This window comes from Melitaea cinxia, chromosome 25, assembly GCF_905220565.1.
Source record: "Melitaea cinxia chromosome 25, ilMelCinx1.1, whole genome shotgun sequence".
Lineage (NCBI taxonomy): Eukaryota > Metazoa > Arthropoda > Insecta > Lepidoptera > Nymphalidae > Melitaea > Melitaea cinxia.
The window spans coordinates 4,492,058-4,502,057 of NC_059418.1; the positions used below are offsets into that span (position 1 = coordinate 4,492,058).

General features: G+C 54.9%; 2 non-coding genes and 1 pseudogene across 2 annotated transcripts in view; all 3 read left to right on the forward strand.

Annotated features, from left to right (window-relative positions):
- LOC123666344 overlaps nucleotides 1–1,358 on the forward strand; it is a 1,903-nt gene extending 545 nt beyond the window's left edge. Inside the window, exon 1 of the ribosomal RNA XR_006745238.1 lies at nucleotides 1–1,358. This exon is cut by the window's left edge and continues 545 nt beyond it. This is a non-coding gene — a ribosomal RNA (small subunit ribosomal RNA).
- Nucleotides 1,359–1,623: 265 nt separating this feature from the next.
- LOC123666325 lies at nucleotides 1,624–1,780 on the forward strand. The gene has a single exon (XR_006745221.1). It is a non-coding gene; the product is annotated as a 5.8S ribosomal RNA (ribosomal RNA).
- Nucleotides 1,781–2,458: 678 nt separating this feature from the next.
- LOC123666311 lies at nucleotides 2,459–5,614 on the forward strand (annotated as a pseudogene).
- Nucleotides 5,615–10,000: the final 4,386 nt, after the last annotated feature.

Below are 10,000 nucleotides of genomic sequence, written 5' to 3' on the forward strand. Positions count from 1 at the left end.
TAAATACTTTAACGAGGAACAATTGGAGGGCAAGTCTGGTGCCAGCAGCCGCGGTAATTCCAGCTCCAATAGCGTATACTAAAATTGTTGCGGTTAAAAAGCTCGTAGTTGCATTTGTGCGCCGCGCTGCCGGTGCACCGCATCCGCGGTGATACCGACACGTCTGCGGAGCATATCGTCGGTGAGCCGGCGGTAAAACGCCGGTTCAATATCAAAATCCTATCGCGGTGCTCTTCGGTGAGTGTCGAGGTGGGCCGACAATTTTACTTTGAACAAATTAGAGTGCTCAAAGCGGGCTCAAAATGCCGCTTGAATATTTCGTGCATGGAATAATAGAATATGATCTCGGTTCTATTTTGTTGGTTTTCAGAACTCCGAGGTAATGATTAATAGGGATAACTGGGGGCATTCGTATTGCGACGTTAGAGGTGAAATTCTTGGATCGTCGCAAGACGAACATCAGCGAAAGCATTTGCCAAAGGTGTTTTCATCAATCAAGAACGAAAGTTAGAGGTTCGAAGGCGATTAGATACCGCCCTAGTTCTAACCGTAAATATGTCATCTAGCGATCCGCCGACGTTACTACAATGGCTCGGCGGGCAGCTTCCGGGAAACCAAAGATTTTGGACTCCGGGGGGAGTATGGTTGCAAAGCTGAAACTTAAAGGAATTGACGGAAGGGCACCACCAGGAGTGGAGCCTGCGGCTTAATTTGACTCAACACGGGAAATCTCACCAGGCCCGGACACCGGAAGGATTGACAGATTAACAGCTCTTTCTTGATTCGGTGGGTGGTGGTGCATGGCCGTTCTTAGTTGGTGGAGCGATTTGTCTGGTTAATTCCGGTAACGAACGAGACTCTAGCCTGCTAAATAGGCGTCGTCATTTAGGTGTGTCCGATTTCGGTCGGACAACTCACTGGCGGCGTATTAAAATTCTTCTTAGAGGGACCGGCGGCTTCGAGCCGCACGAGATTGAGCAATAACAGGTCTGTGATGCCCTTAGATGTCCTGGGCCGCACGCGCGCTACACTGAAGGAATCAGCATGTTCTCCCTGGCCTAGAGGCCCGGGCAACCCGTTGAAACTCCTTCGTGCTGGGGATTGGGGTTTGCAATTATCCCCCATAAACGAGGAATTCCTAGTAAGCGCGAGTCATAAGCTCGCGTTGATTACGTCCCTGCCCTTTGTACACACCGCCCGTCGCTACTACCGATTGAATGATTTAGTGAGGTCTTCGGACCGACACGCGGTGGCTTCACGGCCGTCGGCGTTGCTGGGAAGTTGACCAAACTTGATCATTTAGAGGAAGTAAAAGTCGTAACAAGGTTTCCGTAGGGGAACCTGCGGAAGGATCATTAACGAAACTGCCGTATTGCGAGACGTATCGCCCTCGAGCGTGAAGTTTCTGCGATATACGCGTAGTGACGCTAATAGACATTCTGTTCAACGACGGAAAAAAAACGACGTTGAACAAAAAAACAAAATATAAAAGTCGCGCGCACCGTTTCGCGGTGACCGACCGTACATTTTATTTATTTATTTTTTTTTTTTTTTTTTTTATAAGACTCTTAACGAATCTTATTCAATTAATACGATGTAGATTTCGATCTACAACGAAACCATTACCCTGGACGGTGGATCACTTGGCTCGCGGGTCGATGAAGAACGCAGTTAACTGCGCGTCATAGTGTGAACTGCAGGACACATTTGAACATCGACATTTCGAACGCACATTGCGGTCCGTGGAGAAACATCCAGGACCACTCCTGTCTGAGGGCCGGCTGCATAAATACATATATCACACTGTACGTTCGTATATAAATTCGTTTATTACGATCGTACATATGACGGTCTCCGTATGTCTCAATCAGAGACTTCGGTCCGTTTAAATATTGTTAACGTTCGATACGGAGCGAATAAGCGTATATGCGTATATGTGCCGTGTGTGCGCGCGCGTATATTGCGTTTACGTCGATGCGAGAGACAGCGGTACAGGTTTCGACCTGTACCCGTATCTCGCGTACGTACGCGCAGCTCGACGTTCTCGTCTCGAAGACGACGACGTCCCGCGTCTCTCCGTCCTTTCGGTGACGTCGCGCGCGTATAGTCTTAGAAAACAAACTAACGACTATACATATGCGCGCTTCTATGTCGACGGGGTAAACGGAGAGCGATGCGGCGACGTCGCGCAGTCCGAGAGACACGGATCGTCGTTCTATCGCGCGCGTCCTGTACGTTATACGCACGCGAATCATCCGAGTATCGTTCGCACGAACGACGACGCGCGTACGCGTATGCCGTCGCGTAGTCGTCGCGGTAGGCGGACTCGACGTCCGAAGAGCGCGTCGACGCCGACGCCGACGTCGAAGACGGGACTCTAACGAGACCCCCGTCTCTCGGCGTACCTTCGGCGCCGTCGCGTCGACGGATATCGCGTCTGCCTCGTTTTTTTTATCGTTGGCCTCAGATCAGGGAGGATCACCCGCCGAATTTAAGCATATTAGTAAGCGGAGGAAAAGAAACTAACCAGGATTTCCTTAGTAGCGGCGAGCGAACAGGAAATAGCCCAGCACTGAATCCCGCGGTTGTAACGATCGCGGGAGATGTGGTGTTCGGGAGGTATCGCTTTCTCGTCGTCGCCACTCCTGTCCAAGTTCGTCTTGAACGGGGCCGTTTTCCCGTAGAGGGTGCCAGGCCCGTAGCGACGGAGCGAGACGGCGAGAGGTACACTCCTCAGAGTCGGGTTGCTTGAGAGTGCAGCCCTAAGTGGGTGGTAAACTCCATCTAAGGCTAAATATTACCGCGAGACCGATAGCGAACAAGTACCGTGAGGGAAAGTTGAAAAGAACTTTGAAGAGAGAGTTCAAGAGTACGTGAAACCGTTCAGGGGTAAACCTGCGAAACTCGAATGAACGAACGGAGAGATTCATCGTCAATCGGCGGCGTACGGGCGCGCGCCTCGATGTCGAACGCCTCCCCTCGCGGGTGCGTCGTGCGGCACGGGTCGCGTCCGTCGACGTCCGTCGACGGCGTGCACTTCTCTCTAAGTAATACATCGCGACCCGTTCGATGTCGGTCTAAGCGCCGTTCGGGAGTCCAGTCGTCGTGTTAACGCACCGCTATTGGACCGTGACGGTGGCCGATCGGCCGTCGGACGGTAGTACAAAGTCGTACTTTTATACGAATCGCGCACGCGCCTCGCGCGCGTCCGGCCCGACGCAAGCGAACGCCGTACAATGTCGACGTCCTGCCCGAGTGCGGACGTTGACGCGGCGCTGCTGTCGTCGCAGCCGTGCTGTCTCGGACCGTGCGCGTATCCGTCTGCGATGATTCATTTTCGGGCACTCGCAGGACCCGTCTTGAAACACGGACCAAGGAGTCTAGCATGTGTGCGAGTCATTGAGATTATTCAACGTAAAACTGAAAGGCGTAACGAAAGTGAAGGCGCGCGCTAAACCGCGCGCTCAGGGAGGATGGAGCGTCGGTCTCGATCGATCTCTCGCACTCCCGAGGCGTCTCGTTTCCAATCCGTGAATGTAGGCGCGCTCTGAGCACAGATGCTGGGACCCGAAAGATGGTGAACTATGCCTGGTCAGGTCGAAGTCAGGGGAAACCCTGATGGAGGACCGTAGCGATTCTGACGTGCAAATCGATCGTCGGAACTGGGTATAGGGGCGAAAGACTAATCGAACCATCTAGTAGCTGGTTCCGTCCGAAGTTTCCCTCAGGATAGCTGGCGTCGATTATTAACAGTCCCATCCGGTAAAGCGAATGATTAGAGGCATTGGGGCCGAAACGACCTCAACCTATTCTCAAACTTTAAATGGGTGAGAACTCCGGCTTACTCGAACGATGAAGCCGGAGATCTGATGACGGTGCCAAGTGGGCCAATTTTGGTAAGCAGAACTGGCGCTGTGGGATGAACCAAACGTAGTGTTAAGGCGCCTAAAAAACGCTCATGGGACACCATGAAAGGCGTTGGTCGCTCATGACAGCAGGACGGTGGCCATGGAAGTCGGAATCCGCTAAGGAGTGTGCAACGACTCACCTGCCGAAGCAACCAGCCCTGAAAATGGATGGCGCTGAAGCGTTTTGCCTATACACTACCGTTACGGGCACGTGCGACGTTGTACGTTTTGCGTCATTATGCCGTAACGAGTAGGACGTGCGCGGCGGAGTGCGCAGAAGGGTCTGGGCGTGAGCCCGCTTGGAGCCTCCGTCGGTGCAGATCTTGGTGGTAGTAGCAAATACTCCAGCGAGGCCCTGGAGGACTGACGTGGAGAAGGGTTTCGCGTGAACAGTAGTTGCTCGCGAGTCAGTCGATCCTAAGCTCAAGGAGAGATCTTATGTCGATGTGGCGTGTTTTCTTTTATATTATATTATATATAAACCGAATAACGCCCTTTGAGCGAAAGGGAATCCGGTTCCTATTCCGGAACCCGGCAGCGGAACCGTTTCAATAATCGTTCCCTCGTTTCAAAGCGAGTGTTCGACGGGGTAACCCAAAGTGGCCTGAAGACGCCGCCGAGGGGTCCGGGAAGAGTTTTCTTTTCTGCCTGAGCGTTCGAGTTCCATGGAATCCTATAGAAGGGAGATATGGTTCGGAACGCGAAGAGCACCGCATTTGCGGCGGTGTCCGGATACTCTCTGCGGACCTTGAAAATTCAGGTGAGGGATGTACGTGGAGATGTCGCGCCGGTTCGTACCCATATCCGCAGCAGGTCTCCAAGGTGAAGAGCCTCTAGTCGATAGAATAATGTAGGTAAGGGAAGTCGGCAAATTGGATCCGTAACTTCGGAATAAGGATTGGCTCTGAGGACCGGGGCGTGTCGGGTTTGGACGGGAAGCGGATGCGGCCGGTGCCGGGCCTGGTCGATGCTCGTTCGTCTCTCTCGGGGGGCGTTCGGGCGGAATCCGGACCCGCGTTCCGGCCTTCCGCGGATCTTCCTAGCCGTAAGGCCGCGTCGGTTTCGTCTCGTGCGCGATCGGCGCGGTTCTGTACGACCGCCGTTCAACGGTCAGCTCAGAACTGGCACGGACAAGGGGAATCCGACTGTCTAATTAAAACAAAGCATTGCGATGGCCCTCGCGGGTGTTGACGCAATGTGATTTCTGCCCAGTGCTCTGAATGTCAACGTGAAGAAATTCAAGCAAGCGCGGGTAAACGGCGGGAGTAACTATGACTCTCTTAAGGTAGCCAAATGCCTCGTCATCTAATTAGTGACGCGCATGAATGGATTAACGAGATTCCCGCTGTCCCTATCTACTGAGAGTGACGCGCATGAATGGATTAACGCCAGACGTGTTTGTGTCGCTCTGCATTTAGAAATTCGAAAAAAGTGGTTTTTTCGTGCTTTTTAGTGCAGGTTTTGTGTTTATATCGTGCATAAGGTCCCCAGGGACCGATTGTGATAAGTGGATTAAGTGTAAGTACATTAATTAGTTATTAATTAACGTGATTCATTTTGTGAGCCACGTGCTCGCGCGTGATTTTTTTTTTTCATTGCGGGTAGTTGTAAGCGACATCGACGCTTGACAGCTGCCGTCTGTAGTGACTTTTGACGTGTGACTTTTGACGTGTGACAGTTGACGTTTGACGTTTGACGTTTGACGTTTGACGTTTGACGTTTGACGTTTGACGTTTGACGTCTGACGGTTGTTTGGTAACACTAGTGTTGCCATACACAGTTTTATCTTTTCCCCATTTTTTTTTTATTTTTATTTTAATACAAGAACTGCCCTTAGCGTATATACGTGTTAGGCCGGTTAAGGCATGGCGGACGACGACGAGACGGAGCGCCTCCGCGAAATGTTTGAGGCGGACGTGAGACGTAAGTCTCTGGAGCTGGAAGAGCTGATGGCCATCGGCCGGGAAGCGGGGTTCACGCCCCGGGCCTCTTTAGCTAGAACTCCTCCTCAGGAGTTCCATTCTCCAATAGCGTCCATAGTGGACACTACGTTCGGCTTATACCGGGGGAGGGCCAGCAAGAGGCAGATCACCTCGCCCGAGGAGGAGCAGGAGCCCACGCGACGGTGTGACGAACGCCGTGCCGGCCCGTCACACCAAGCGGGTGTCCCGCCCGTGGCGGGTATCTTGTCCGCCCCTCCCCCGGCCGCAACTGCATCTCCCGGACCCGCCACTTCCCCGATCCCCTCTGCCAGCACATCCACGCTGACGCCTGCGTCATGCCACCCCCCTGCCTCCACCGCTGCCCCCTCCCCAGCCACGATTCCTGCTGCCCCTGCTCCCGCTCCCGCTCCCGCTCCCGCTCTCGCTGCCGCATTATCCACCGAACCCGGGTCGGGGTTAGCTAGCCTGTCCAAGGTCCAGCTATTGGACGAGGTGCACACTGAGCTGCGGCGGATATTGGAGATCGCTAATAGTATGGCATCTCACAATAAATACAAGCTGAATGCCAGTGACAGAGACGCCATCGGCCAAGCTGGACAGAACGTGCTCGCGGCGGTAGCGGCGATCGAGATTAGGCTTGCGGAGACCGAGCACCAGGTCACCGCAGCGAAGCTGAAGTGTGCGCAGTTGGAACTGCAAAATGTTTCCAGTTCCCATACCCTCCCTTCTCCTCTCACCGGAACGCCTAAACCTGCGGTCACATACGCATCACTGCTGAAGCGTCCGCAGGGTCAGCCTCCGGTGCACATCCCGGCTACCCAGGGACAGGCTGTCCTGTTTTACCCTAACACGGACGAAATCAAAACGTCCGATGGCACCAAGGCCGAGTTGCAGAAGGCCATACAGCCTGGCCGCATGGGGATTCCCGTCCAGAGCGTTCGACGCATCGGGAATTCCGGTATTGCGGTCAGAGCTGCCACGCCTGCAGCGGCCGAGAAGTTGAAGGCGGCGGCTCCTCCCACCCTTCGGGTGACTGAGCCGCGCGGTCGTCGCCCTTTGGTCGCTATACGCAACCTGAGGGTCGATCCCTCGTCGGACGGTCTGCTGGAGGAGCTTCAGACCACCAACCTAGCGGATGACCCGGAATGGACTATTGAAAAGGTGAAGGCTAACTGCCGAGTAGCCTTTAAAAAGGGCCGTCGGGGGGAGCGCACTACAGTAGTCCTGGAGTGCTCTCCACCCCTGCGGGACAAGCTAATCGGCTTGGGGCGTGTTTACATTGGCTGGGACGAGGCTGATGTCTGTGACTACTTGCGAGTCACCTGCTGCAACCGATGCCATCAGTACGGGCACCCGGAGAAGTTCTGCCGTGCCCCGGAGATGGTATGCGGCAGGTGCGGCGATACTGGCCACAAAAAGACCGAGTGCCAGTCCACGTCAGAGTGCTGTGCGACCTGCAAGCGCTTCAAGCGCAAAGAGGCCAGCAGCCACGCCACAAATGCCGCGACATGCCCGGCGCGTATATACGCCGAACAGCAGTCTGTAAACATGACTCAGTATGGATAGGACAAGTTTAGGTTTGTCAATAGGGCAGCTTAATCTCCAGGGATCGGAGGTCGCCACATCGGAATTGCCCGTCATAGCTGTAGAGATGAACCTCGACCTGGTTCTCGTACAAGAACAGTACGCTAACTCCGGCTTGACTGGTCTGCTTCAGTGTGGATCTGCTCCGAAATCGGGGATCATGGTGTTGAACGACAGGATCGCTCTCACGCTGCTGCACAACCTGAGCACAGAACACTGCACCGTTGCGCACGCTGATTACCATGAACTCGGCATCTACATTATCTCAGCGTACTTCCAGTACGGCCACGACATCGTCCGTCATCTTGAACACCTGAGTTATGTAATGGACCGCCTAGCAGGAAACCCGGTACTGATCGGAATGGATAGCAACGCGCACTCGCCACTCTGGTTCTGTGAGCGACGTCAATACTCGGGAAGAGGACCAGACACCGAACATAGGAAGACCCAGATGGAGAGCTTCATACTCAGCAGAGGCCTGCTCATTCACAACGTGCAGGGCCAGCCACCTACGTTCTGCGGACCCAACGGATCTTCCAATGTGGATTTGACACTCTCGACTAGGGGAGTCGCGATCAAGGAGTGGCGGGTGCACGAAGGTGCCAGTGTAAGCGACCATCAGCTGATAACTTACCAGATGTGTGGCAGCGGGACAGCGAGACAGTCGGATCGGGAACCAAACGTTCGGATCGCCTTCCGGGAACGAGGGGTAAACTGGGCCTACTTTCGATCCACGCTGAGCGCCCGAATGGGTAAGCTGGACTCAAGACTGGCAGCGAACGACCTCGCCAACAAATACAGCGAAATACTCACGCGAACAGCCTCTGGATGTCTAGGATATCGCAGGGATAGGGAGTACGGGGGCTACGAATGGTGGACGCCTGAACTGGATCGACTTCGCCGCGCGGTGAACAGAACGCGTAGATCCTGGCAGAACTCTCGACGGATTAACTCTAAAGGTGACGACGTGCTGAGGGAAGCGCTACAGGAGGCCAGACGCGAATACAAGCGGGCCATGAAGGAAGCGGAAATCACGCACTTTCGACAAGTTGCCGAAACGGGAAACGACGACCCCTGGGGGCTCGCGTACCGCGCCGCGACCGGCAGGACGCGCCCCCCCAGGAACGTGCTTCACGGAGGGAAGCTCGTTGAGGGATACGCCAACGACACTGGAACCGCCATGCAAGAACTTCTCTACTCCCTATGCCCCGACGACGCTACAGCTACCGACGACGAGTACCACCGAAAGGTGCGTGTGGCCGCCGCTTTCCCACCGTCCGGTGGGGATTCGGATGCGCCCGGTCGAGCCACTGTGGAACTCATCATTAGGAACCTGCCTAACACAAGTCCCGGATTGGACGGAATCACCCGTAGGATCATCAGGAACGCCTGGAAGGCTTCCTCCGGCGAGATGCTGCTGATGTATTCGGCCTGCATCTCTGAGGGGGTCTTTCCGGATATCTGGAAGATAGGCGCATTGATAGTCCTGCCGAAGGGAAACGACAAGCCGCTAACAGATCCGAAGGCTTACAGGCCCATCACACTGCTACCTATCCTGGGCAAAATTCTCGAGCGTATCATCATCGCTTGCGCTCCCTGCCTGCACCGCGGTATTTCTGACGACCAACACGGTTTTGTTAAGGGGCGCTCCACTGTGACCGCCCTTCGAACAGTGTTTGAACGCGTCGATAACTCTGCGCATAAGTACGTCCAGCTGGTCTTTCTGGACATCTCTGGTGCGTTCGACAACGCCTGGTGGCCGATGATTTTGCTGAAGGCGAAGGCCGCTGGGGTCTCGCCGAACATCTATCGGATTTTGGTGAGCTACTTCAGCGGCCGACGCATAGGCATGTCGGTCGGCTCCCGGACCTTGTGGAAAACTTCCACCATGGGGTGTCCGCAAGGATCGGTTCTGGGCCCCACGTTATGGAACCTCCTCCTGGACGATCTCCTGAGGCTGCCGAAGCCGGATGGTGTCACCATCGTGGCGTACGCAGACGACGTGACGCTTGCGATCGAGGCGTCGTCCCGCGCTTCCATCGAGCATAAATGCTCCACCGTTTTGCAATCGATCTCGGAATGGGGGACTCGTAATCGGCTGTCGTTTTCGTCGGCCAAGTCCCAGACCATGACGGTTAAGGGTAGATTCAAACGCGCACCGACCGTAAAGCTCGACGGCGCCACTGTCGCGAGCGTCACCACAGCTAAAGTACTCGGCGTGTTTATTGACGATGCGAGGTCCTATGCGTCGCATGCGTCTTTGATGGGCGAGAAGGCCGCCAACTCTTTCGGGAAGGTCTCACGTGTCTCTGCCTCATCTTGGGGCGTGAAGTACCGGGCGCTTAGGTTTCTGTATCACGGGACCTATGTCGCTATCCTGACATACGCTGCAACCATATGGTACCGGCGCTCTCATTTATACGTTGTGCAGAGCGCGGTTTTGCGGAGCCAGAGACCAGCTTTGGTGCTCTTGACGAAGGCCTACAGGTCGTGCAGCACCGCAGCACTCCCGGTGCTCGCGGGTGTTCTGCCGGCCGACCTGGAGGTCGTTCGAGCGGGGCGCGT